Source organism: Tupaia chinensis, unplaced genomic scaffold (assembly GCF_000334495.1).
Source record: "Tupaia chinensis unplaced genomic scaffold, TupChi_1.0 Scaffold149501_1, whole genome shotgun sequence".
Classification (NCBI taxonomy): domain Eukaryota; kingdom Metazoa; phylum Chordata; class Mammalia; order Scandentia; family Tupaiidae; genus Tupaia; species Tupaia belangeri.
Window position 1 is genome coordinate 1,916,679 of NW_006209345.1, and position 7,135 is coordinate 1,923,813.

At 49.4% G+C, this 7,135-nt stretch overlaps 2 non-coding genes across 2 annotated transcripts; both read left to right on the forward strand.

Moving 5' to 3' along the window:
- Nucleotides 1–5,579: 5,579 nt before the first annotated feature.
- LOC114006671 (U6 spliceosomal RNA) lies at nucleotides 5,580–5,683 on the forward strand. The gene has a single exon (XR_003548374.1). It is a non-coding gene; the product is annotated as a U6 spliceosomal RNA (small nuclear RNA).
- A 248-nt stretch (nucleotides 5,684–5,931) lies between these two features.
- LOC114006672 (U6 spliceosomal RNA) lies at nucleotides 5,932–6,035 on the forward strand. The gene has a single exon (XR_003548375.1). It is a non-coding gene; the product is annotated as a U6 spliceosomal RNA (small nuclear RNA).
- Nucleotides 6,036–7,135: the final 1,100 nt, after the last annotated feature.

Here is a 7,135-nt window from a genome sequence, read left to right on the forward strand (position 1 = left end):
AAACCCCCCCAAAAAAAAAAAAAAAAAAAAACCCACCAGATTTTATTGTAGTGGATTAAGAGGGTAAAAAAACTTTATATAATTATTGTGTGTTGAAGGGTGAGGCTTTGAGGAAGAAACTAGTGATTGGGCAGTTGGGTTGGGGCCACTATGATTTGTCTCTGAGAGTCAAACAGACAAAGAGAGACAGAAAGCAAGAAATCATCCCCCAAGGGGGATGGCTATGCTGCAGTCCCTTCTCCTTCATTCTCTTGGGATTTTGGGCACACATGCACACACACACACACACACACATGCACACACACACAAGCCTAGTGAGAGTTTCAAGCTGCTGGGTCCAGGACCCGGTCTGCAGTCAGCCACATGGGAGTCCAGTGCCTTAACCACTACACCACCTGCTGGCCCCAGCCCTCGCAGACTTATAAGGGCAGGAAATGAGGCAGGTGGAAGCTATTTAGATATAAACCGTGCTCTGCTCTGCTCAAAATTCTATCTTCGGCCATTTTGTAATGCCATTGGTCCTTCTATCTGGCCAGAATCGTGAGTCAGTAAATCTCTGTTTCTTTATAAATCACCCATTCTCAGGTATTTCAGTTAGCAAGGCACCGTGGGCCTAAGATAGCAGTTAGAAGGCTCTGCCTCAGGCAGGGCTCCAAGGTAATGTGTTTTTGTTGTTGCCAAACTTTGGTAAAATTTGAAAGTACGCCATACCTACAATCAGTTAAAAACTATCTTTTGGGGCCAGCAGGTGGTATGGTGGTTGAGGCGCTGAACTTCCACATGGCCAACCACGGTTCAACTCCCAGACCTGGCAGCTTGTTGTCTCACTCTCCCTTTCTCTTCGTCTCTCTCTCTCTCTGGTCAAAATTGAAGAATAATGCTAGTAAATAAAATTAAAAATAAATACTTTTTTTTTAAAAAAAAGAAGTACTAAAAATATTTTTTAAAAAAGAAAAAAAGAACCGTCTCTTTTCACACCAATTTCCTCATGTTTCCCTCCATGCAAAGTGGTGTTAGAGAGCTGCAGACACTCCTGGGTCTCTGAGGAGAAGCTGGCTTGGTGATGCATTTAGTTTGGGTTCAGTGGGGCGGAATTATTTGGTTTGTGATGTGTGTATTTATAGTGGGGTGTGGCTATCTCATACTCACACGAGTTGGCTGCTGGCCTTCCTGGGATGAGAGTAGCCAGAAACAGCACTGCCCACAGTGCCCCCCACCCCCGCACTGGGACAAGTGGTAGGGATGGGCCCCACAGAGCTGGTAAAGAGTGCCTCTCTGACACTGTCACCTCCCAGGGAGATGGGTTGGAGGAACCTGGGCTCACTAGAAGTCAGAGCTCTGCATTCTTAAAAAATTATTTAAATTTGACCAGATAGGGACAGAGTGAGAAAGAGAAAGAGATGGAAAGTGAGAAAGCAAGCCGCCAGGTCCAGGACTTGAACCGTGGTAAGCCATGTGGGAGTCCAGCGCCCTTAAACCACCACACCACCGGCTGGCTCTGAGAGCTGCATCTTTTAAAGGTGCTGAGTCAGCGTTTGGGAACTGACACACTCCACTAGCACCTTGAGGGCCACTGGGGCCTCTCCTCAAGCCCCCACAGCCACACATCCCAGATCAGCTAGTCTGGTGCAAGCTCAGCTCTCCTGTCACGTGGGCGAGTGGACGGGAACGTTGTCCCTGACAGACTTTGGTTAGCTCACAAGCTGCTTTCTCTGTTGGGGTCAACCGGCTATGCACTCTTCCATTGCGCCGGGAAGTCTCCACTCTCCCACCCACCTCCTGGGAGTCCCGGCATCCACCTGTGCCCTGGGTAATCCACCCAACTGGGTGTTCTCTGGGCAGCTGAACCTGGACCAGGAGGCGGCTGCTAAAGGCCTGGCCCATGGCTGCCAGCCAGCAGTTGGGAGAGGCTGAGGCGGAAAGCCATGACTCATCTACAGGCCCTGGGCAGCTGCTCCTGGTTCCTGCCCTGAGTCAGGCCTGTCAACAGCACCCTAGGGCCATGTGGGAACCCATCTGGCTAACGGGATGTGGGTGTCCAGGGAGAGGGCAGAAGGCTGGAGGCTGACAGAGCAGAGAGGGGCAGTGCTGGAAGTAAGGGGACATTTCCACGTGGAGGCCTGAGTCACACAGGAAAGTCTCGTGTGCTGTGCTCCAAACTGCTTCTCAGGAACCCAAAATGCGCTAAGAGACCCTGAACTCTGTGAGTGTTAAGCAGCCCTTTCTTGGGAAGTATAAGCCACAAGCCCAAAGGTGCACAAGTAAGAGTTGAGCTGGTTGTATGTCCACAAATAGGCTCCCCATTTAGGGGCCAGCTGCCCGCCGCCCCTGCTGCCCCTGCCATTCCTTCTGCCAGTACCTGACCACCCCCACCCCACCCCCGCCACTGGACTCGAACAGCAGCGCTTGTTTTTGGACTTGAGCTGAATGGTTTCGCGGGGCTGCTCGCTGTCTGCTCCCTTCTCCCCCGCCTGTCTGGGATCCTCCCTTCATGGCACTGTATATCCAGAACTGAGCGAATTTCAGTTGCTGACCCCAGGGCCGAGCTGGCTGCCATCCTGAACTTCAGCTTCCTGTCCGTCATAGGGGACAGCATCCCTCTGACTTGTCCCCAGGTCACGAGGCTCGGTGGACAGGCATCAGATCACAACAGGTAGAGGCAGCAGGGGGTGTGAACCACCAGGATTGACATAGCTGGGCAGGAAGAGGGGTTGAGAGGAGCTAATTGCCAGATTGACGCCCTCATGGCGATATTGCCGGTTACCTCCTTAAAGGGAAGTTCTCTCCGGAGGTGGGTTGTCAGCCACCCTGCCAGCAGTGTCGCCCCTGGGAAGCTCACTGGCCAGTGATGTTTTGGGTGTGAGTTGATGGGATGCACCTTCTACCACCCATCATCCCACAGCACAGATGAGTCAAAGCTGGAATGTGATAACTAACCTTTTATCTATCCAAAAGTCAGCCAAGGAACCCAGCACAGAGCCAGGAAATGCCCAGGTTCGAATCCCTCCTTGGCATTCTGAGCTGTTCCTCAGCTGTAAGCTCCCCACTTCAGAGGGTCTCTGCAGCATTAAAGTACGTGTGTGGGGTGGGGTAGATCGACCAACCAGCACCTTGAGCGGGTATGGACTGAGGAAAATCAGTCTAATTCCAGGCAGGCAGTTCTACAGCTCTTCAGGGGGTACTGGGAAGAAAAGGCCTTTCAGGACCCCTCTCTTTTGAGTGCTAACTGGGCCTGCGATTGTATTAATGGAATTGCAGTCTCAATGTTGCCTTGCTTTATTTTAAATGCTTACTGTTAAAGCTATTATAATTTGCAAAAGGCAAGAAAATATAAAACAGAATGGGGCCAGCTAGGTGGCAGAATGGTTAAGGTGGCTGGATCTCACATAGCCAACTATGTGGTTCGAGTCCCAGACCCAATGGCTTAAAAAAACCATGCTGGGTGCATGTGCGAGCATGCCCAAAATCTTGCAAGGAGAATGGAGGAGAAGGGATTGCCGCGTGGCCGTCTCTCCTGGGGGTGCTTTCTCACTTTCCCTCTCTCTCTCTAGTGAGAACACACACCCTGTAGCAAATTTAAACAAATAAGTCATTAGTAAGTAATTTTTAAAAAAAGAATGAAAATTGACCATAATCATATCACTTTTTATAAAGTTTTTAAGGCTGGCTCTATTGCCTGGTGGTTAAGGCAGCTGGACCCCACATGACCAGCCACATGGTTCAAGTCCTGGACCCAGGGGCTTGAGAAACACACCAGGGGCATACGCATGTGTGCCCAAAATCCAGAAGAGAATAGATTTTAGTATGATCTTGCCCTATAGGGGTTCTTTCTTGCCTTTTTTTTTTTTTTTTCTCTTTCACATACTGTCTCTCTCTGGTGAGGCACACGTCTTCTGGCTCTTTTTTTTTTTTTAATACAGAATGCACATTACATTTGAATTTCAAATTAGTGTATTTTGAGTATAAGTATGTCCCATGTGCTATCCGGGATTCATAATACTGAAAGTTCTTCATTGCTGGCTTGAAGTTCAGATTTAACCCAGTGCTGTGGAATATGGTGCAACCCTAGGTGCCGGGGCTGTGTGGGGGATGAAGCACCTCCGTTCTCCCAAGCAGAGTGCTCAGCCATGACTACAAGCCACTCAGGAGCAGCATGTCCATGGGTCTCCCTCATTTCTGGAGGTAAGTCTGTGGGGTCAAGCTGTGCTTGAGGGAACATGAAAAAGCCTGCGAGCTCCATATTTTTTTTAAAGAAGGCATAGATCTGGTAGGAAAATGGACATAAACACTAATTAAGAGGAAATCAGGTTGACAGATCCTTGGTGGTAAGAGCTTTCTTCCCCCTGTGATGCATTGACAACAGAATAAATCGTGACCCTGGGGGGAAAAATTAGATTCTCAAACTCTGTTATTATATTTGAAGAGTCAGGCTGACTTCCTAAGGGAAGGACATGGCCAATTACCATCGCCAGGGCTGTCTTTTTCCGGGGAGCACAGCTGTCCTGCAAGCTGCCCACAGCACCCCTGCCCGGCAGCTGGCCCCCTACGCCCGGCTGCGTCCATCACCAGGGAAACTCCAAACTGTTTTCTGTGGGAGGAAGGTGGGCCGGAGGGTGCTGTGAGTTTAGCAGGAAGAGGACACATACGGACAGCTGTCAAATCTGAAACCAGGCTTTTCACTGCCCCTGCTCTGGCCTCAGCACAGTCCTTATCCATGGAGCCCAACATTTTCCTTTCCAGCATCCCATGTCCATGTTTCAGGTATTTATTGTCATGTACTAAATTGATCCAAAACTTAGTGACTTAAAACAACATTTATTTGCTCATGATTTTTCAATGTGGCCATAGATAGCTCACTTCTGCCCCATGCAGCATCACCCGAGGTAGCTCAACTAGGGCAGTGAATCCACTTCTGAGGAAGCTGACTCAGGTGACTGGCAAGTCAGTGCTAGTTTGGAGCTCTGCTGCAGACCGTGGCCAGGGTCTTTCGTTCTCCTCCACGTGGCCATTTGGGCTTCCTCACAGTATGGTGGTTGAGTCCAAAGTTGGAGGAAGTAAAAGGTGGCTTCTTAAACGTTAGGCCTGGAACTGGCACATCGCTTCAACCACGTTTTATTCATCAGAGCAGTCACAGGCTCACTGGATGCAAAGGGATGGAGAAACAGACCCCACCTCCCAGTGGGAAGAATCTCAGAGAATGTTGGCTATTTCAGCGCCCCACAGCCAGTGTTCCCTGCTCCTCCTTGTCCAGGCCCTGCTCTGTGAAGCTATGTTCAGCTTTCCAAAACACAGATCTGACCAGAAATCTCTCTTCCTAGGGAATCTTGGCAGCTCCATTATTCTCCGAGGATCAAGTTTAGATGTGTGTATGTGTGCCTAAAATCCTGAGGGTGGGAAAACAAAGACAGGATTGTGGTGTGGCCATACTCCATTTAGAGATGCTTTCTAACTATCTCCCTCTTCCTTCTATCTCTCTCTGGCGAGCACATGTACCCTCTGACAATTAAAAAAAAAAAAATTCACAGCCTCAACCTCAGCCACATTTTATTATTCAGTGTGTATTTAGAAAACGAAAGTTAGTGCTCACTTAGGCAACATATATAGTAAAATTGCAACACTACAGAGATGAGCATGGCTTCTGCGCAAAGATGATATACAAATTCGTGAAGCATTCCATTTTTGGAGTAAGGGGCAACTGGTGGACTGGTGGTTGAGGCTGCTGGATTCCACCTGGCTGACTGCATGGTTTGAGTCCTGGTTTGGAACCAGTGTCAATACTTCTGGGTTTCTGCCAGTTAGTCTTACCTTTAACATGTCGGTTTGACCACTGCCAGGAGAAGTTCTTGGTACCCCCCCCCCTTTTAAAAAAATTAACAGCCTCAACCTCAGCCACATTTTATTATTCAGTGTGTATTTAGAAAACGAAAGTTAGTGCTCACTTAGGCAACATATATAGTAAAATTGCAACACTACAGAGATGAGCATGGCTTCTGCGCAAAGATGATATACAAATTCGTGAAGCATTCCATTTTTGGAGTAAGGGGCAACTGGTGGACTGGTGGTTGAGGCTGCTGGATTCCACCTGGCTGACTGCATGGTTTGAGTCCTGGTTTGGAACCAGTGTCAATACTTCTGGGTTTCTGCCAGTTAGTCTTACCTTTAACATGTCGGTTTGACCACTGCCAGGAGAAGTTCTTGGTACCCCCCCCCCTTTTTTTTTTAAGAGAGAGATTTTTGCTATAGAGTGTGTGCGCCCACCATAGAGACAGAGGGAGACAGAGACAGTGAGAAATCACCCTGGAGGGGCTTGGCCATGCCACAGTCCCTTCTCTGTTATTCTCCTGGGAGCCTGTACATGCATGCACATGTGCCTGGTGTGAGTTTAAAGCTGCCGGACCTGGGGCTTGAACCCCAGCTGACTAAGTGTGAGAGTCCAGTGACATAACCATTACACCATCTGCTGGTCCTCTTGGTCCTCTTTTTGATGATCTTGGGCTTCAGGAGAGGTTCGAGGGTGGCCATGATGCTGGGCAGTGCTGAGAAGACAGGAGGGAGGCTGGCACACACAGGCCACACGGGTTTCTAAGCACAGAGAGACCCATGTCCTTGTTCTTCCTCTTTGTAAACAGAAGGAGCAGACTAGCTACACTGCCCCACACGTGACTCCTTTCCGTTGCCCTAGAGGGACTAGAGAAGTTTCCCTCCCAGTGCATCAGGGGCTCCCACGCACCTTCCAGCTGTGAAACGTCTCATCCAGAGGGTGCTCCGAGGCTTCTCAGCCTGTCTCCTGTGGATGGCCTTTACCTTGTGCCCATTCTTGTCCTACAAGAGCCTACGCTGCCTGGGTATCCCGGCCCGTGCATCCCCACGAGCTTGTTTGGGACCTGTAGGAAACATCCTGAGAGTGGAATGGTGGTGTCACAGGGCGAACACACATGGCACTTCAATAAACTTTCATAAAATTTTGCTTCCCTTGATCAGCAGTTGGCATAATGGCTATGTCGCTGGATTCCCATGTAGTCAACCATGTTTCGAGTCCCGGACCTGGTGGCTTAGACTCATGCTAGGCGCATGTGCATGCGTGCCCAAGATCCCAAGAGAAGAATGGAGGAGAAGGGATTGCGGTGTGGCCATC